General features: G+C 52.3%; 6 non-coding genes across 6 annotated transcripts; all 6 read right to left on the reverse strand.

Moving 5' to 3' along the window:
* Positions 1–6,004: 6,004 nt before the first annotated feature.
* On the reverse strand, positions 6,005–6,168 carry LOC132118710 (U1 spliceosomal RNA). The gene has a single exon (XR_009425938.1). It is a non-coding gene; the product is annotated as a U1 spliceosomal RNA (small nuclear RNA).
* Positions 6,169–6,520: 352 nt separating this feature from the next.
* Positions 6,521–6,711, reverse strand: LOC132118786 (U2 spliceosomal RNA). The gene has a single exon (XR_009426006.1). It is a non-coding gene; the product is annotated as a U2 spliceosomal RNA (small nuclear RNA).
* Positions 6,712–11,138: 4,427 nt separating this feature from the next.
* On the reverse strand, positions 11,139–11,302 carry LOC132118711 (U1 spliceosomal RNA). Its single transcript, XR_009425939.1, has one exon. It is a non-coding gene; the product is annotated as a U1 spliceosomal RNA (small nuclear RNA).
* A 352-nt stretch (positions 11,303–11,654) lies between these two features.
* LOC132118787 (U2 spliceosomal RNA) lies at positions 11,655–11,845 on the reverse strand. Its single transcript, XR_009426007.1, has one exon. It is a non-coding gene; the product is annotated as a U2 spliceosomal RNA (small nuclear RNA).
* An 875-nt stretch (positions 11,846–12,720) lies between these two features.
* On the reverse strand, positions 12,721–12,884 carry LOC132118712 (U1 spliceosomal RNA). Its single transcript, XR_009425940.1, has one exon. It is a non-coding gene; the product is annotated as a U1 spliceosomal RNA (small nuclear RNA).
* Positions 12,885–13,236: 352 nt separating this feature from the next.
* On the reverse strand, positions 13,237–13,427 carry LOC132118788 (U2 spliceosomal RNA). Its single transcript, XR_009426008.1, has one exon. It is a non-coding gene; the product is annotated as a U2 spliceosomal RNA (small nuclear RNA).
* Positions 13,428–20,640: the final 7,213 nt, after the last annotated feature.

Here is a 20,640-nt window from a genome sequence, read left to right on the forward strand (position 1 = left end):
GCAGAGCCGCGTGCCTTATGTCATCGGAATCCTTGGCTCGAGCCGAACGAGACGCAGGTCTCAGATTGGCTCGTCGCTCTGACGAAATTTTCGGGTATTTGGGATTTTGTCGAAAACCTTCTTTTGCAAACTAGCGGCAGGTATTTGGCCCAGTCCCACCCAGATCAGCACAGAATGCTTCTCTGGAGTCTGACTGTCAATAATCATCCAAAAAAAGTGGAAATTTCCATTCACCTTGGCGAGGGGACCTCAAAACGTGCCAAGGTGGTGTGGCCGAGGTGGCTCAAATGGCTATAACTCCAGGAAGGAGTGAGATCCCTTCACCCAAATCGGCACACCTGTGCAGGGGCTCAGTCAGCGGTCAGGTGTAAAAGGGCGCTGCGACAGGCCACTAGGTGGCGCTGTAAGCGGAAAAATAAAAAAATTGAAATGTAAAAGGACCATCAAACAAAGATGGAAACACCTGAAACACTGTGTGATGGTAGTACCCTCCCCCGTCTGCAACGTCACCGGGCCTCGCCCCGATCGGCCTGACGCTGGCTCTGCGGCGACAGAGAGTACGGCATCGCTCGTAACTCCCAAACGGTTCGTCGCAGAGCCACGTGCCTTATGTCATCAGAATCCTTGGCTCGAGCCGAACGAGATGCAGGTCTCAGATTGGCTTGTCGCTCTGACGAAATTTTCGGGTATTTGGGATTTTGTCGAAAACCTTCTTTTGCAAACTAGCGGCAGGTATTTGGCCCAGTCCCACCCAGATCAGCACAGAATGCTTCTCTGGAGTCTGACTGTCAATAATCATCCAAAAAAAGTGGAAATTTCCATTCACCTTGGCGAGGGGACCTCAAAACGTGCCAAGGTGGTGTGGCCGAGGTGGCTCAAATGGCTATAACTCCAGGAAGGAGTGAGATCCCTTCACCCAAATTGGCACACCTGTGCAGGGGCTCAGTCAGCGGTCAGGTGTAAAAGGGCGCTGCGACAGGCCACTAGGTGGCGCTGTAAGCGGAAAAATAAGAAAATTGAAATGTAAAAGGACCATCAAACAAAGATGGAAACACCTGAAATGCTGTGTGATGGTAGTACCCTCCCCCGTCTGCAACGTCACCGGGCCTCGCCCCGATCGGCCTGACGCTGGCTCTGCGGCGACAGAGAGTACGGCATCGCTCGTAACTCCCAAACGGTTCGTCGCAGAGCCACGTGCCTTATGTCATCGGAATCCTTGGCTCGAGCCGAACGAGACGCAGGTCTCAGATTGGCTCGTCGCTCTGACGAAATTTTCGGGTATTTGGGATTTTGTCGAAAACCTTCTTTTGCAAACTAGCGGCAGGTATTTGGCCCAGTCCCACCCAGATCAGCACAGAATGCTTCTCTGGAGTCTGACTGTCAATAATCATCCAAAAAAAGTGGAAATTTCCATTCACCTTGGCGAGGGGACCTCAAAACGTGCCAAGGTGGTGTGGCCGAGGTTGCTCAAATGGCTATAACTCCAGGAAGGAGTGAGATCCCTTCACCCAAATCGGCACACCTGTGCAGGGGCTCAGTCAGCGGTCAGGTGTAAAAGGGCGCTGCGACAAGCCACTAGGTGGCGCTGTAAGCGGAAAAATAAAAAAATTGAAATGTAAAAGGACCATCAAACAAAGATGGAAACACCTGAAACACTGTGTGATGGTAGTACCCTCCCCCGTCTGCAACGTCACCGGGCCTCGCCCCGATCGGCCTGACGCTGGCTCTGCGGCGACAGAGAGTACGGCATCGCTCGTAACTCCCAAACGGTTCGTCGCAGAGCCACGTGCCTTATGTCATCAGAATCCTTGGCTCGAGCCGAACGAGATGCAGGTCTCAGATTGGCTTGTCGCTCTGACGAAATTTTCGGGTATTTGGGATTTTGTCGAAAACCTTCTTTTGCAAACTAGCGGCAGGTATTTGGCCCAGTCCCACCCAGATCAGCACAGAATGCTTCTCTGGAGTCTGACTGTCAATAATCATCCAAAAAAAGTGGAAATTTCCATTCACCTTGGCGAGGGGACCTCAAAACGTGCCAAGGTGGTGTGGCCGAGGTGGCTCAAATGGCTATAACTCCAGGAAGGAGTGAGATCCCTTCACCCAAATTGGCACACCTGTGCAGGGGCTCAGTCAGCGGTCAGGTGTAAAAGGGCGCTGCGACAGGCCACTAGGTGGCGCTGTAAGCGGAAAAATAAGAAAATTGAAATGTAAAAGGACCATCAAACAAAGATGGAAACACCTGAAATGCTGTGTGATGGTAGTACCCTCCCCCGTCTGCAACGTCACCGGGCCTCGCCCCGATCGGCCTGACGCTGGCTCTGCGGCGACAGAGAGTACGGCATCGCTCGTAACTCCCAAACGGTTCGTCGCAGAGCCACGTGCCTTATGTCATCGGAATCCTTGGCTCGAGCCGAACGAGACGCAGGTCTCAGATTGGCTCGTCGCTCTGACGAAATTTTCGGGTATTTGGGATTTTGTCGAAAACCTTCTTTTGCAAACTAGCGGCAGGTATTTGGCCCAGTCCCACCCAGATCAGCACAGAATGCTTCTCTGGAGTCTGACTGTCAATAATCATCCAAAAAAAGTGGAAATTTCCATTCACCTTGGCGAGGGGACCTCAAAACGTGCCAAGGTGGTGTGGCCGAGGTTGCTCAAATGGCTATAACTCCAGGAAGGAGTGAGATCCCTTCACCCAAATCGGCACACCTGTGCAGGGGCTCAGTCAGCGGTCAGGTGTAAAAGGGCGCTGCGACAGGCCACTAGGTGGCACTGTAAGCGGAAAAATAAGAAAAATGAAATGTAAAAGGACCATCAAACAAAGATGGAAACACCTGAAACGCTGTGTGATGGTAGTACCCTCCCCCATCTGCAACGTCACCGGGCCTCGCCCCGATCGGCCTGACGCTGGCTCTGCAGCGACAGAGAGTACGGCATCGCTCGTAACTCCCAAACGGTTCGTCGCAAAGCCACGTGCCTTATGTCATCGGAATCCTTGGCTCGAGCCGAACGAGATGGAGGTCTCAGATTGGCTCGTCGCTCTGACGAAATTTTCGGGTATTTGGGATTTTGTCGAAAACCTTCTTTTGCAAACTAGCGGCAGGTATTTGGCCCAGTCCCATCCAGATCAGCACAGAATGCTTCTCTGGAGTCTGACTGTCAATAATCATCCAAAAAAAGTGGAAATTTCCATTCACCTTGGCGAGGGGACCTCAAAACGTGCCAAGGTGGTGTGGCCGAGGTGGCTCAAATGGCTATAACTCCAGGAAGGAGTGAGATCCCTTCACCCAAATTGGCACACCTGTGCAGGGGCTCAGTCAGCGGTCAGGTGTAAAAGGGCGCTGCGACAGGCCACTAGGTGGCGCTGTAAGCGGAAAAATAAGAAAATTGAAATGTAAAAGGACCATCAAACAAAGATGGAAACACCTGAAATGCTGTGTGATGGTAGTACCCTCCCCCGTCTGCAACGTCACCGGGCCTCGCCCCGATCGGCCTGACGCTGGCTCTGCGGCGACAGAGAGTACGGCATCGCTCGTAACTCCCAAACGGTTCGTCGCAGAGCCACGTGCCTTATGTCATCGGAATCCTTGGCTCGAGCCGAACGAGACGCAGGTCTCAGATTGGCTCGTCGCTCTGACGAAATTTTCGGGTATTTGGGATTTTGTCGAAAACCTTCTTTTGCAAACTAGCGGCAGGTATTTGGCCCAGTCCCACCCAGATCAGCACAGAATGCTTCTCTGGAGTCTGACTGTCAATAATCATCCAAAAAAAGTGGAAATTTCCATTCACCTTGGCGAGGGGACCTCAAAACGTGCCAAGGTGGTGTGGCCGAGGTTGCTCAAATGGCTATAACTCCAGGAAGGAGTGAGATCCCTTCACCCAAATCGGCACACCTGTGCAGGGGCTCAGTCAGCGGTCAGGTGTAAAAGGGCGCTGCGACAGGCCACTAGGTGGCACTGTAAGCGGAAAAATAAGAAAAATGAAATGTAAAAGGACCATCAAACAAAGATGGAAACACCTGAAACGCTGTGTGATGGTAGTACCCTCCCCCATCTGCAACGTCACCGGGCCTCGCCCCGATCGGCCTGACGCTGGCTCTGCAGCGACAGAGAGTACGGCATCGCTCGTAACTCCCAAACGGTTCGTCGCAAAGCCACGTGCCTTATGTCATCGGAATCCTTGGCTCGAGCCGAACGAGATGGAGGTCTCAGATTGGCTCGTCGCTCTGACGAAATTTTCGGGTATTTGGGATTTTGTCGAAAACCTTCTTTTGCAAACTAGCGGCAGGTATTTGGCCCAGTCCCATCCAGATCAGCACAGAATGCTTCTCTGGAGTCTGACTGTCAATAATCATCCAAAAAAAGTGGAAATTTCCATTCACCTTGGCGAGGGGACCTCAAAACGTGCCAAGGTGGTGTGGCCGAGGTGGCTCAAATGGCTATAACTCCAGGAAGGAGTGAGATCCCTTCACCCAAATCGGCACACCTGTGCAGGGGCTCAGTCAGCGGTCAGGTGTAAAAGGGCGCTGCGACAGGCCACTAGGTGGCGCTGTAAGCGGAAAAATAAAAAAATTGAAATGTAAAAGGACCATCAAACAAAGATGGAAACACCTGAAACGCTGTGTGATGGTAGTACCCTCCCCCGTCTGCAACGTCACCGGGCCTCGCCCCGATCGGCCTGACGCTGGCTCTGCGGCGACAGAGAGTACGGCATCGCTCGTAACTCCCAAACGGTTCGTCGCAGAGCCACGTGCCTTATGTCATCAGAATCCTTGGCTCGAGCCGAACGAGATGCAGGTCTCAGATTGGCTTGTCGCTCTGACGAAATTTTCGGGTATTTGGGATTTTGTCGAAAACCTTCTTTTGCAAACTAGCGGCAGGTATTTGGCCCAGTCCCACCCAGATCAGCACAGAATGCTTCTCTGGAGTCTGACTGTCAATAATCATCCAAAAAAAGTGGAAATTTCCATTCACCTTGGCGAGGGGACCTCAAAACGTGCCAAGGTGGTGTGGCCGAGGTGGCTCAAATGGCTATAACTCCAGGAAGGAGTGAGATCCCTTCACCCAAATTGGCACACCTGTGCAGGGGCTCAGTCAGCGGTCAGGTGTAAAAGGGCGCTGCGACAGGCCACTAGGTGGCGCTGTAAGCGGAAAAATAAGAAAATTGAAATGTAAAAGGACCATCAAACAAAGATGGAAACACCTGAAATGCTGTGTGATGGTAGTACCCTCCCCCGTCTGCAACGTCACCGGGCCTCGCCCCGATCGGCCTGACGCTGGCTCTGCGGCGACAGAGAGTACGGCATCGCTCGTAACTCCCAAACGGTTCGTCGCAGAGCCACGTGCCTTATGTCATCGGAATCCTTGGCTCGTGCCGAACGAGACGCAGGTCTCAGATTGGCTCGTCGCTCTGACGAAATTTTCGGGTATTTGGGATTTTGTCGAAAACCTTCTTTTGCAAACTAGCGGCAGGTATTTGGCCCAGTCCCATCCAGATCAGCACAGAATGCTTCTCTGGAGTCTGACTGTCAATAATCATCCAAAAAAAGTGGAAATTTCCATTCACCTTGGCGAGGGGACCTCAAAACGTGCCAAGGTGGTGTGGCCGAGGTGGCTCAAATGGCTATAACTCCAGGAAGGAGTGAGATCCCCTCACCCAAATCGGCACACCTGTGCAGGGGCTCAGTCAGCGGTCAGGTGTAAAAGGGCGCTGCGACAGGCCACTAGGTGGCGCTGTAAGCGGAAAAGAACTAATATGATTTGAAAAAGCACAACGAAAAACAAACATGGAGACAGCTACAGCTAGGCTGCAGTCAATCCAATCGACTTGCAAAGTGAGGTCTGTGCAAAATTCGAACTAAACCACACACCAGGGACCGATATTTCAAGAGCGTAAGTGATTTTGTTTCATGAGCTCAAAACACATACCCAGCATGTGGCAGGGCTCATCATTCTGAAACTAAAGAGTAACTGAGATAGATCTTTCTGCTTTGTTTCACCAGTTAATTCAGGGGAGAGCGCGAACGCAGTCCCCCACTACCATAAATTATGCAGTCGAGATTCCCACATTTGGGGAATTCGCAGGGGTCAGCATGGCCGTAGTGCAATGGACAAGCCTCGCCCTGGGTGAACCGCCTTCTTGATCATGGTGTCTCCCCTGCCAGGTAAGTATGAAGACCCAGGCGGCCAGCCAGAGGTACAATTTGCGTCTCTACCATCCTCACCAACGGTTAGCCCTCCGTAAACCCCAACAAAGGAAGGATGGGCGACTTCCATTACTGGCCTGGAAACTGCTTCCCAACGCTGGTTTTAGTTGACTCCCTTTAACCAAACACACCGAATTCGATACATCACCTCGTCAGTGAAAGACTCCGAGACCTCAGGTGGGAGCATCGTTAGTGGAAGAGTCCAACACCTCAGGGGGGTGCCTCAGAAGAGAGTCCGCAATAAACCACAGGACCTGCAAAGGCAGACCTCATTACTTGCACTGCTATTCGTCACAATAAATGGCATTCCCGAAAACGGGAAAGCACACCGTTCCTGGAGACACTGCAATACCAGGCCGATGCGTGGAATGGACGGAGCAAGCCCCGGCTCCAGCTCCGTGATCTAAAAATCCATTTAATATGTAGTCCCCGGATGGGGGACGTATCAGATATTAAACTGATAAGAACAGATACTACACTTGATCTTAGCCAAAAGGCCGAGAAGCGATGTTGATTTGATGCAGCGGGGAAGAAGCCGGACACGACGATGCCCATCTCGGCTTTGGTAAGTCTGGGAGACCTGAAACGCTGTGTGATGGTAGTACCCTCCCCCGTCTGCAACGTCACCGGGCCTCGCCCCGATCGGCCTGACGCTGGCTCTGCGGCGACAGAGAGTACGGCATCGCTCGTAACTCCCAAACGGTTCGTCGCAAAGCCACGTGCTTTATGTCATCGGAATCCTTGGCTCGAGCCGAACGAGATGCAGGTCTCAGATTGGCTCGTCGCTCTGACGAAATTTTCGGGTATTTGGGATTTTGTCGAAAACCTTCTTTTGCAAACTAGCGGCAGGTATTTGGCCCAGTCCCGCCCAGATCAGCACAGAATGCTTCTCTGGAGTCTGACTGTCAATAATCATCCAAAAAAAGTGGAAATTCCATTCACCTTGGCGAGGGGACCTCAAAACGTGCCAAGGTGGTGTGGCCGAGGTGGCTCAAATGGCTATAACTCCAGGAAGGAGTGAGATCCCTTCACCCAAATCGGCACACCTGTGCAGGGGCTCAGTCAGCGGTCAGGTGTAAAAGGGCGCTGCGACAGGCCACTGGGTGGCGCTGTAAGCGGAAAAATAAGAAAATTGAAATGTAAAAGGACCATCAAACAAAGATGGAAACACCTGAAACGCTGTGTGATGGTAGTACCCTCCCCCGTCTGCAACGTCACCGGGCCTCGCCCCGATCGGCCTGACGCTGGCTCTGCGGCGACAGAGAGTACGGCATCGCTCGTAACTCCCAAACGGTTCGTCGCAGAGCCACGTGCCTTATGTCATCGGAATCCTTTGCTCGAGCCGAACGAGATGCAGGTCTCAGATTGGCTCGTCGCTCTGACGAAATTTTCGGGTATTTGGGATTTTGTCGAAAACCTTCTTTTGCAAACTAGCGGCAGGTATTTGGCCCAGTCCCACCCAGATCAGCACAGAATGCTTCTCTGGAGTCTGACTGTCAATAATCATCCAAAAAAAGTGGAAATTTCCATTCACCTTGGCGAGGGGACCTCAAAACGTGCCAAGGTGGTGTGGCCGAGGTTGCTCAAATGGCTATAACTCCAGGAAGGAGTGAGATCCCTTCACCCAAATCGGCACACCTGTGCAGGGGCTCAGTCAGCGGTCAGGTGTAAAAGGGCGCTGCGACAGGCCACTAGGTGGCACTGTAAGCGGAAAAATAAGAAAAATGAAATGTAAAAGGACCATCAAACAAAGATGGAAACACCTGAAACGCTGTGTGATGGTAGTACCCTCCCCCGTCTGCAACGTCACCGGGCCTCGCCCCGATCGGCCTGACGCTGGCTCTGCAGCGACAGAGAGTACGGCATCGCTCGTAACTCCCAAACGGTTCGTCGCAAAGCCATGTGCCTTATGTCATCGGAATCCTTGGCTCGAGCCGAACGAGATGCAGGTCTCAGATTGGCTCGTCGCTCTGACGAAATTTTCGGGTATTTGGTATTTTGTCGAAAACCTTCTTTTGCAAACTAGCGGCAGGTATTTGGCCCAGTCCCATCCAGATCAGCACAGAATGCTTCTCTGGAGTCTGACTGTCAATAATCATCCAAAAAAAGTGGAAATTTCCATTCACCTTGGCGAGGGGACCTCAAAACGTGCCAAGGTGGTGTGGCCGAGGTGGCTCAAATGGCTATAACTCCAGGAAGGAGTGAGATCCCTTCACCCAAATCGGCACACCTGTGCAGGGGCTCAGTCAGCGGTCAGGTGTAAAAGGGCGCTGCGACAGGCCACTAGGTGGCGCTGTAAGCGGAAAAATAAAAAAATTGAAATGTAAAAGGACCATCAAACAAAGATGGAAACACCTGAAACGCTGTGTGATGGTAGTACCCTCCCCCGTCTGCAACGTCACCGGGCCTCGCCCCGATCGGCCTGACGCTGGCTCTGCGGCGACAGAGAGTACGGCATCGCTCGTAACTCCCAAACGGTTCGTCGCAGAGCCACGTGCCTTATGTCATCAGAATCCTTGGCTCGAGCCGAACGAGATGCAGGTCTCAGATTGGCTTGTCTCTCTGACGAAATTTTCGGGTATTTGGGATTTTGTCGAAAACCTTCTTTTGCAAACTAGCGGCAGGTATTTGGCCCAGTCCCACCCAGATCAGCACAGAATGCTTCTCTGGAGTCTGACTGTCAATAATCATCCAAAAAAAGTGGAAATTTCCATTCACCTTGGCGAGGGGACCTCAAAACGTGCCAAGGTGGTGTGGACGAGGTGGCTCAAATGGCTATAACTCCAGGAAGGAGTGAGATCCCTTCACCCAAATTGGCACACCTGTGCAGGGGCTCAGTCAGCGGTCAGGTGTAAAAGGGCGCTGCGACAGGCCACTAGGTGGCGCTGTAAGCGGAAAAATAAGAAAATTGAAATGTAAAAGGACCATCAAACAAAGATGGAAACACCTGAAATGCTGTGTGATGGCAGTACCCTCCCCCGTCTGCAACGTCACCGGGCCTCGCCCCGATCGGCCTGACGCTGGCTCTGCGGCGACAGAGAGTACGGCATCGCTCGTAACTCCCAAACGGTTCGTCGCAGAGCCACGTGCCTTATGTCATCGGAATCCTTGGCTCGAGCCGAACGAGACGCAGGTCTCAGATTGGCTCGTCGCTCTGACGAAATTTTCGGGTATTTGGGATTTTGTCGAAAACCTTCTTTTGCAAACTAGCGGCAGGTATTTGGCCCAGTCCCACCCAGATCAGCACAGAATGCTTCTCTGGAGTCTGACTGTCAATAATCATCCAAAAAAAGTGGAAATTTCCATTCACCTTGGCGAGGGGACCTCAAAACGTGCCAAGGTGGTGTGGCCGAGGTTGCTCAAATGGCTATAACTCCAGGAAGGAGTGAGATCCCTTCACCCAAATCGGCACACCTGTGCAGGGGCTCAGTCAGCGGTCAGGTGTAAAAGGGCGCTGCGACAGGCCACTAGGTGGCACTGTAAGCGGAAAAATAAGAAAAATGAAATGTAAAAGGACCATCAAACAAAGATGGAAACACCTGAAACGCTGTGTGATGGTAGTACCCTCCCCCGTCTGCAACGTCACCGGGCATCGCCCCGATCGGCCTGACGCTGGCTCTGCGGCGACAGAGAGTACGGCATCGCTCGTAACTCCCAAACGGTTCGTCGCAGAGCCACGTGCCTTATGTCATCAGAATCCTTGGCTCGAGCCGAACGAGATGCAGGTCTCAGATTGGCTTGTCGCTCTGACGAAATTTTCGGGTATTTGGGATTTTGTCGAAAACCTTCTTTTGCAAACTAGCGGCAGGTATTTGGCCCAGTCCCACCCAGATCAGCACAGAATGCTTCTCTGGAGTCTGACTGTCAATAATCATCCAAAAAAAGTGGAAATTTCCATTCACCTTGGCGAGGGGACCTCAAAACGTGCCAAGGTGGTGTGGCCGAGGTGGCTCAAATGGCTATAACTCCAGGAAGGAGTGAGATCCCTTCACCCAAATTGGCACACCTGTGCAGGGGCTCAGTCAGCGGTCAGGTGTAAAAGGGCGCTGCGACAGGCCACTAGGTGGCGCTGTAAGCGGAAAAATAAGAAAATTGAAATGTAAAAGGACCATCAAACAAAGATGGAAACACCTGAAATGCTGTGTGATGGTAGTACCCTCCCCCGTCTGCAACGTCACCGGGCCTCGCCCCGATCGGCCTGACGCTGGCTCTGCGGCGACAGAGAGTACGGCATCGCTCGTAACTCCCAAACGGTTCGTCGCAGAGCCACGTGCCTTATGTCATCGGAATCCTTGGCTCGAGCCGAACGAGACGCAGGTCTCAGATTGGCTCGTCGCTCTGACGAAATTTTCGGGTATTTGGGATTTTGTCGAAAACCTTCTTTTGCAAACTAGCGGCAGGTATTTGGCCCAGTCCCACCCAGATCAGCACAGAATGCTTCTCTGGAGTCTGACTGTCAATAATCATCCAAAAAAAGTGGAAATTTCCATTCACCTTGGCGAGGGGACCTCAAAACGTGCCAAGGTGGTGTGGCCGAGGTGGCTCAAATGGCTATAACTCCAGGAAGGAGTGAGATCCCTTCACCCAAATCGGCACACCTGTGCAGGGGCTCAGTCAGCGGTCAGGTGTAAAAGGGCGCTGCGACAGGCCACTAGGTGGCGCTGTAAGCGGAAAAGAACTAATATGATTTGAAAAAGCACAACGAAAAACAAACATGGAGACAGCTACAGCTAGGCTGCAGTCAATCCAATCGACTTGCAAAGTGAGGTCTGTGCAAAATTCGAACTAAACCACACACCAGGGACCGATATTTCAAGAGCGTAAGTGATTTTGTTTCATGAGCTCAAAACACATACCCAGCATGTGGCAGGGCTCATCATTCTGAAACTAAAGAGTAACTGAGATAGATCTTTCTGCTTTGTTTCACCAGTTAATTCAGGGGAGAGCGCGAACGCAGTCCCCCACTACCATAAATTATGCAGTCGAGATTCCCACATTTGGGGAATTCGCAGGGGTCAGCATGGCCGTAGTGCAATGGACAAGCCTCGCCCTGGGTGAACCGCCTTCTTGATCATGGTGTCTCCCCTGCCAGGTAAGTATGAAGACCCAGGCGGCCAGCCAGAGGTACAATTTGCGTCTCTACCATCCTCACCAACGGTTAGCCCTCCGTAAACCCCAACAAAGGAAGGATGGGCGACTTCCATTACTGGCCTGGAAACTGCTTCCCAACGCTGGTTTTAGTTGACTCCCTTTAACCAAACACACCGAATTCGATACATCACCTCGTCAGTGAAAGACTCCGAGACCTCAGGTGGGAGCATCGTTAGTGGAAGAGTCCAACACCTCAGGGGGGTGCCTCAGAAGAGAGTCCGCAATAAACCACAGGACCTGCAAAGGCAGACCTCATTACTTGCACTGCTATTCGTCACAATAAATGGCATTCCCGAAAACGGGAAAGCACACCGTTCCTGGAGACACTGCAATACCAGGCCGATGCGTGGAATGGACGGAGCAAGCCCCGGCTCCAGCTCCGTGATCTAAAAATCCATTTAATATGTAGTCCCCGGATGGGGGACGTATCAGATATTAAACTGATAAGAACAGATACTACACTTGATCTTAGCCAAAAGGCCGAGAAGCGATGTTGATTTGATGCAGCGGGGAAGAAGCCGGACACGACGATGCCCATCTCGGCTTTGGTAAGTCTGGGAGACCTGAAACGCTGTGTGATGGTAGTACCCTCCCCCGTCTGCAACGTCACCGGGCCTCGCCCCGATCGGCCTGACGCTGGCTCTGCGGCGACAGAGAGTACGGCATCGCTCGTAACTCCCAAACGGTTCGTCGCAAAGCCACGTGCTTTATGTCATCGAAATCCTTGGCTCGAGCCGAACGAGATGCAGGTCTCAGATTGGCTCGTCGCTCTGACGAAATTTTCGGGTATTTGGGATTTTGTCGAAAACCTTCTTTTGCAAACTAGCGGCAGGTATTTGGCCCAGTCCCGCCCAGATCAGCACAGAATGCTTCTCTGGAGTCTGACTGTCAATAATCATCCAAAAAAAGTGGAAATTCCATTCACCTTGGCGAGGGGACCTCAAAACGTGCCAAGGTGGTGTGGCCGAGGTGGCTCAAATGGCTATAACTCCAGGAAGGAGTGAGATCCCTTCACCCAAATCGGCACACCTGTGCAGGGGCTCAGTCAGCGGTCAGGTGTAAAAGGGCGCTGCGACAGGCCACTAGGTGGCGCTGTAAGCGGAAAAGAACTAATATGATTTGAAAAAGCACAACGAAAAACAAACATGGAGACAGCTACAGCTAGGCTGCAGTCAATCCAATCGACTTGCAAAGTGAGGTCTGTGCAAAATTCGAACTAAACCACACACCAGGGACCGATATTTCAAGAGCGTAAGTGATTTTGTTTCATGAGCTCAAAACACATACCCAGCATGTGGCAGGGCTCATCATTCTGAAACTAAAGAGTAACTGAGATAGATCTTTCTGCTTTGTTTCACCAGTTAATTCAGGGGAGAGCGCGAACGCAGTCCCCCACTACCATAAATTATGCAGTCGAGATTCCCACATTTGGGGAATTCGCAGGGGTCAGCATGGCCGTAGTGCAATGGACAAGCCTCGCCCTGGGTGAACCGCCTTCTTGATCATGGTGTCTCCCCTGCCAGGTAAGTATGAAGACCCAGGCGGCCAGCCAGAGGTACAATTTGCGTCTCTACCATCCTCACCAACGGTTAGCCCTCCGTAAACCCCAACAAAGGAAGGATGGGCGACTTCCATTACTGGCCTGGAAACTGCTTCCCAACGCTGGTTTTAGTTGACTCCCTTTAACCAAACACACCGAATTCGATACATCACCTCGTCAGTGAAAGACTCCGAGACCTCAGGTGGGAGCATCGTTAGTGGAAGAGTCCAACACCTCAGGGGGGTGCCTCAGAAGAGAGTCCGCAATAAACCACAGGACCTGCAAAGGCAGACCTCATTACTTGCACTGCTATTCGTCACAATAAATGGCATTCCCGAAAACGGGAAAGCACACCGTTCCTGGAGACACTGCAATACCAGGCCGATGCGTGGAATGGACGGAGCAAGCCCCGGCTCCAGCTCCGTGATCTAAAAATCCATTTAATATGTAGTCCCCGGATGGGGGACGTATCAGATATTAAACTGATAAGAACAGATACTACACTTGATCTTAGCCAAAAGGCCGAGAAGCGATGTTGATTTGATGCAGCGGGGAAGAAGCCGGACACGACGATGCCCATCTCGGCTTTGGTAAGTCTGGGAGACCTGAAACGCTGTGTGATGGTAGTACCCTCCCCCGTCTGCAACGTCACCGGGCCTCGCCCCGATCGGCCTGACGCTGGCTCTGCGGCGACAGAGAGTACGGCATCGCTCGTAACTCCCAAACGGTTCGTCGCAGAGCCACGTGCCTTATGTCATCGGAATCCTTGGCTCGAGCCGAACGAGATGCAGGTCTCAGATTGGCTCGTTGCTCTGACGAAATTTTCGGGTATTTGGGATTTTGTCGAAAACCTTCTTTTGCAAACTAGCGGCAGGTATTTGGCCCAGTCCCACCCAGATCAGCACAGAATGCTTCTCTGGAGTCTGACTGTCAATAATCATCCAAAAAAAGTGGAAATTTCCATTCACCTTGGCGAGGGGACCTCAAAACGTGCCAAGGTGGTGTGGCCGAGGTGGCTCAAATGGCTATAACTCCAGGAAGGAGTGAGATCCCTTCACCCAAATCGGCACACCTGTGCAGGGGCTCAGTCAGCGTTCAGGTGTAAAAGGGCGCTGCGACAGGCCACTAGGTGGCGCTGTAAGCGGAAAAATAAGAAAATTGAAATGTAAAAGGACCATCAAAAAAAGATGGAAACACCTGAAACGCTGTGTGATGGTAGTACCCTCCCCCGTCTGCAACGTCACCGGGCCTCGCCCCGATCGGCCTGACGCTGGCTCTGCGGCGACAGAGAGTACGGCATCGCTCGTAACTCCCAAACGGTTCGTCGCAGAGCCACGTGCCTTATGTCATCGGAATCCTTGGCTCGAGCCGAACGAGATGCAGGTCTCAGATTGGCTCGTCGCTCTGACGAAATTTTCGGGTATTTGGGATATTGTCGAAAACCTTCTTTTGCAAACTAGCGGCAGGTATTTGGCCCAGTCCCACCCAGATCAGCACAGAATGCTTCTCTGGAGTCTGACTGTCAATAATCATCCAAAAAAAGTGGAAATTTCCATTCACCTTGGCGAGGGGACCTCAAAACGTGCCAAGGTGGTGTGGCCGAGGTGGCTCAAATGGCTATAACTCCAGGAAGGAGTGAGATCCCTTCACCCAAATCGGCACACCTGTGCAGGGGCTCAGTCAGCGTTCAGGTGTAAAAGGGCGCTGCGACAGGCCACTAGGTGGCGCTGTAAGCGGAAAAATAAGAAAATTGAAATGTAAAAGGACCATCAAACAAAGATGGAAACACCTGAAACGCTGTGTGATGGTAGTACCCTCCCCCGTCTGCAACGTCACCGGGCCTCGCCCCGATCGGCCTGACGCTGGCTCTGCGGTGACAGAGAGTACGGCATCGCTCGTAACTCCCAAACGGTTCGTTGCAGAGCCACGTGCCTTATGTCATCGGAATCCTTGGCTCGAGCCAAACGAGATGCAGGTCTCAGATTGGCTCGTCGCTCTGACGAAATTTTCGGGTATTTGGGATTTTGTCGAAAACCTTCTTTTGCAAACTAGCGGCAGGTATTTGGCCCAGTCCCACCCAGATCAGCACAGAATGCTTCTCTGGAGTCTGACTGTCAATAATCATCCAAAAAAAGTGGAAATTTCCATTCACCTTGGCGAGAGGACCTCAAAACGTGCCAAGGTGGTGTGGCCGAGGTGGCTCAAATGGCTATAACTCAAGGAAGGAGTGAGATCCCTTCACCCAAATCGGCACACCTGTGCAGGGGCTCAGTCAGCGTTCAGGTGTAAAAGGGCGCTGCGACAGGCCACTAGGTGGCGCTGTAAGCGGAAAAATAAGAAAATTGAAATGTAAAAGGACCATCAAACAAAGATGGAAACACCTGAAACGCTGTGTGATGGTAGTACCCTCCCCCGTCTGCAACGTCACCGGGCCTCGCCCCGATCGGCCTGACGCTGGCTCTGCGGCGACAGAGAGTACGGCATCGCTCGTAACTCCCAAACGGTTCGTCGCAGAGCCACGTGCCTTATGTCATCGGAATCCTTGGCTCGAGCCGAACGAGACGCAGGTCTCAGATTGGCTCGTCGCTCTGACGAAATTTTCGGGTATTTGGGATTTTGTCGAAAACCTTCTTTTGCAAACTAGCGGCAGGTATTTGGCCCAGTCCCACCCAGATCAGCACAGAATGCTTCTCTGGAGTCTGACTGTCAATAATCATCCAAAAAAAGTGGAAATTTCCATTCACCTTGGCGAGGGGACCTCAAAACGTGCCAAGGTGGTGTGGCCGAGGTGGCTCAAATGGCTATAACTCCAGGAAGGAGTGAGATCCCTTCACCCAAATCGGCACACCTGTGCAGGGGCTCAGTCAGCGGTCAGGTGTAAAAGGGCGCTGAGACAGGCCACTAGGTGGCGCTGTAAGCGGAAAAATAAGAAAATTGAAATGTAAAAGGACCATCAAACAAAGATGGAAACACCTGAAACGCTGTGTGATGGTAGTACCCTCCCCCGTCTGCAACGTCACCGGGCCTCGCCCCGATCGGCCTGACGCTGGCTCTGCGGCGACAGAGAGTACGGCATCGCTCGTAACTCCCAAACGGTTCGTCGCAGAGCCACGTGCCTTATGTCATCGGAATCCTTGGCTCGAGCCGAACGAGATGCAGGTCTCAGATTGGCTCGTCGCTCTGACGAAATTTTCGGGTATTTGGGATTTTGTCGAAAACCTTCTTTTGCAAACTAGCGGCAGGTATTTGGCCCAGTCCCACCCAGATCAGCACAGAATGCTTCTCTGGAGTCTGACTGTCAATAATCATCCAAAAAAAGTGGAAATTTCCATTCACCTTGGCGAGGGGACCTCAAAACGTGCCAAGGTGGTGTGGCCGAGGTGGCTCAAATGGCTATAACTCCAGGAAGGAGTGAGATCCCTTCACCCAAATCGGCACACCTGTGCAGGGGCTCAGTCAGCGGTCAGGTGTAAAAGGGCGCTGCGACAGGCCACTAGGTGGCGCTGTAAGCGGAAAAATAAGAAAATTGAAATGTAAAAGGACCATCAAACAAAGATGGAAACACCTGAAACGCTGTGTGATGGTAGTACCCTCCCCCGTCTGCAACGTCACCGGGCCTCGCCCCGATCGGCCTGATGCTGGCTCTGCGGCGACAGAGAGTACGGCATCGCTCGTAACTCCCAAACGGTTCGTCGCAGAGCCACGTGCCTTATGTCATCGGAATCCTTGGCTCGAGCCGAACGAGATGCAGGTCTCAGATTGGCTCGTTGCTCTGACGAAATTTTCGGGTATTTGGGATTTTGTCGAAAACCTTCTTTTGCAAACTAGCGGCAGGTATTTGGCCCAGTCCCACCCAGATCAGCACAGAATGCTTCTCTGGAGTCTGACTGTCAATAATCATCCAAAAAAAGTGGAAATTTCCATTCACCTTGGCGAGGGGACCTCAAAACGTGCCAAGGTGGTGTGGCCGAGGTGGCTCAAATGGCTATAACTCCAGGAAGGAGTGAGATCCCTTCACCCAAATCGGCACACCTGTGCAGGGGCTCAGTCAGCGTTCAGGTGTAAAAGGGCGCTGCGACAGGCCACTAGGTGGCGCTGTAAGCGGAAAAATAAGAAAATTGAAATGTAAAAGGACCATCAAAAAAAGATGGAAACACCTGAAACGCTGTGTGATGGTAGTACCCTCCCCCGTCTGCAACGTCACCGGGCCTCGCCCCGATCGGCCTGACGCTGGCTCTGCGGCGACAGAGAGTACGGCATCGCTCGTAACTCCCAAACGGTTCGTCGCAGAGCCACGTGCCTTATGTCATCGGAATCCTTGGCTCGAGCCGAACGAGATGCAGGTCTCAGATTGGCTCGTCGCTCTGACGAAATTTTCGGGTATTTGGGATATTGTCGAAAACCTTCTTTTGCAAACTAGCGGCAGGTATTTGGCCCAGTCCCACCCAGATCAGCACAGAATGCTTCTCTGGAGTCTGACTGTCAATAATCATCCAAAAAAAGTGGAAATTTCCATTCACCTTGGCGAGGGGACCTCAAAACGTGCCAAGGTGGTGTGGCCGAGGTGGCTCAAATGGCTATAACTCCAGGAAGGAGTGAGATCCCTTCACCCAAATCGGCACACCTGTGCAGGGGCTCAGTCAGCGTTCAGGTGTAAAAGGGCGCTGCGACAGGCCACTAGGTGGCGCTGTAAGCGGAAAAATAAGAAAATTGAAATGTAAAAGGACCATCAAACAAAGATGGAAACACCTGAAACGCTGTGTGATGGTAGTACCCTCCCCCGTCTGCAACGTCACCGGGCCTCGCCCCGATCGGCCTGACGCTGGCTCTGCGGCGACAGAGAGTACGGCATCGCTCGTAACTCCCAAACGGTTCGTCGCAGAGCCACGTGCCTTATGTCATCGGAATCCTTGGCTCGAGCCGAACGAGATGCAGGTCTCAGATTGGCTCGTCGCTCTACGAAATTTTCGGGTATTTGGGATTTTGTCGAAAACCTTCTTTTGCAAACTAGCGGCAGGTATTTGGCCCAGTCCCACCCAGATCAGCACAGAATGCTTCTCTGGAGTCTGACTGTCAATAATCATCCAAAAAAAGTGGAAATTTCCATTCACCTTGGCGAGGGGACCTCAAAACGTGCCAAGGTGGTGTGGCCGAGGTGGCTCAAATGGCTATAACTCCAGGAAGGAGTGAGATCCCTTCACCCAAATCGGCACACCTGTGCAGGGGCTCAGTCAGCGGTCAGGTGTAAAAGGGCGCTGCGACAGGCCACTAGGTGGCGCTGTAAGCGGAAAAATAAGAAAATTGAAATGTAAAAGGACCATCAAAAAAAGATGGAAACACCTGAAACGCTGTGTGATGGTAGTACCCTCCCCCGTCTGCAACGTCACCGGGCCTCGCCCCGATCGGCCTGACGCTGGCTCTGCGGCGACAGAGAGTACGGCATCGCTCGTAACTCCCAAACGGTTCGTCGCAGAGCCACGTGCCTTATGTCATCGGAATCCTTGGCTCGAGCCGAACGAGATGCAGGTCTCAGATTGGCTCGTCGCTCTGACGAAATTTTCGGGTATTTGGGATTTTGTCGAAAACCTTCTTTTGCAAACTAGCGGCAGGTATTTGGCCCAGTCCCACCCAGATCAGCACAGAATGCTTCTCTGGAGTCTGACTGTCAATAATCATCCAAAAAAAGTGGAAATTTCCATTCACCTTGGCGAGAGGACCTCAAAACGTGCCAAGGTGGTGTGGCCGAGGTGGCTCAAATGGCTATAACTCCAGGAAGGAGTGAGATCCCTTCACCCAAATCGGCACACCTGTGCAGGGGCTCAGTCAGCGTTCAGGTGTAAAAGGGCGCTGCGACAGGCCACTAGGTGGCGCTGTAAGCGGAAAAATAAGAAAATTGAAATGTAAAAGGACCATCAAACAAAGATGGAAACACCTGAAACGCTGTGTGATGGTAGTACACTCCCCCGTCTGCAACGTCACCGGGCCTCGCCCCGATCGGCCTGACGCTGGCTCTGCGGCGACAGAGAGTACGGCATCGCTCGTAACTCCCAAACGGTTCGTCGCAGAGCCACGTGCCTTATGTCATCGGAATCCTTGGCTCGAGCCGAACGAGATGCAGGTCTCAGATTGGCTCATCGCTCTGACGAAATTTTCGGGTATTTGGGATTTTGTCGAAAACCTTCTTTTGCAAACTAGCGGCAGGTATTTGGCCCTGTCCCACCCAGATCAGCACAGAATGCTTCTCTGGAGTCTGACTGTCAATAATCATCCAAAAAAAGTGGAAATTTCCATTCACCTTGGCGAGGGGACCTCAAAACGTGCCAAGGTGGTGTGGCCGAGGTGGCTCAAATGGCTATAACTCCAGGAAGGAGTGAGATCCCTTCACCCAAATCGGCACACCTGTGCAGGGGCTCAGTGAGCGGTCAGGTGTAAAAGGGCGCTGCGACAGGCCACTAGGTGGCGCTGTAAGCGGAAAAATAAGAAAATTGAAATGTAAAAGGACCATCAAACAAAGATGGAAACACCTGAAACGCTGTGTGATGGTAGTACCCTCCCCCGTCTGCAACGTCACCGGGCCTCGCCCCGATCGGCCTGACGCTGGCTCTGCGGCGACAGAGAGTACGGCATCGCTCGTAACTCCCAAACGGTTCGTCGCAGAGCCACGTGCCTTATGTCATCGGAATCCTTGGCTCGAGCCGAACGAGATGCAGGTCTCAGATTGGCTCGTCGCTCTGACGAAATTTTCGGGTATTTGGGATTTTGTCGAAAACCTTCTTTTGCAAACTAGCGGCAGGTATTTGGCCCAGTCCCACCCAGATCAGCACAGAATGCTTCTCTGGAGTCTGACTGTCAATAATCATCCAAAAAAAGTGGAAATTTCCATTCACCTTGGCGAGAGGACCTCAAAACGTGCCAAGGTGGTGTGGCCGAGGTGGCTCAAATGGCTATAACTCCAGGAAGGAGTGAGATCCCTTCACCCAAATCGGCACACCTGTGCAGGGGCTCAGTCAGCGTTCAGGTGTAAAAGGGCGCTGCGACAGGCCACTAGGTGGCGCTGTAAGCGGAAAAATAAGAAAATTGAAATGTAAAAGGACCATCAAACAAAGATGGAAACACCTGAAACGCTGTGTGATGGTAGTACCCTCCCCCGTCTGCAACGTCACCGGGCCTCGCCCCGATCGGCCTGACGCTGGCTCTGCGGCGACAGAGAGTACGGCATCGCTCGTAACTCCCAAACGGTTCGTCGCAGAGCCACGTGCCTTATGTCATCGGAATCCTTGGCTCGCGCCGAACGAGATGCAGGTCTCAGATTGGCTCATCGCTCTGACGAAATTTTCGGGTATTTGGGATTTTGTCGAAAACCTTCTTTTGCAAACTAGCGGCAGGTATTTGGCCCAGTCCCACCCAGATCAGCACAGAATGCTTCTCTGGAGTCTGACTGTCAATAATCATCCAAAAAAAGTGGAAATTTCCATTCACCTTGGCGAGGGGACCTCAAAACGTGCCAAGGTGGTGTGGCCGAGGTGGCTCAAATGGCTATAACTCCAGGAAGGAGTGAGATCCCTTCACCCAAATCGGCACACCTGTGCAGGGGCTCAGTCAGCGTTCAGGTGTAAAAGGGCGCTGCGACAGGCCACTAGGTGGCGCTGTAAGCGGAAAAATAAGAAAATTGAAATGTAAAAGGACCATCAAACAAAGATGGAAACACCTGAAACGCTGTGTGATGGTAGTACCCTCCCCCGTCTGC

Source organism: Carassius carassius, chromosome 37, assembly GCF_963082965.1.
Source record: "Carassius carassius chromosome 37, fCarCar2.1, whole genome shotgun sequence".
In the NCBI taxonomy this organism is placed as follows: domain Eukaryota; kingdom Metazoa; phylum Chordata; class Actinopteri; order Cypriniformes; family Cyprinidae; genus Carassius; species Carassius carassius.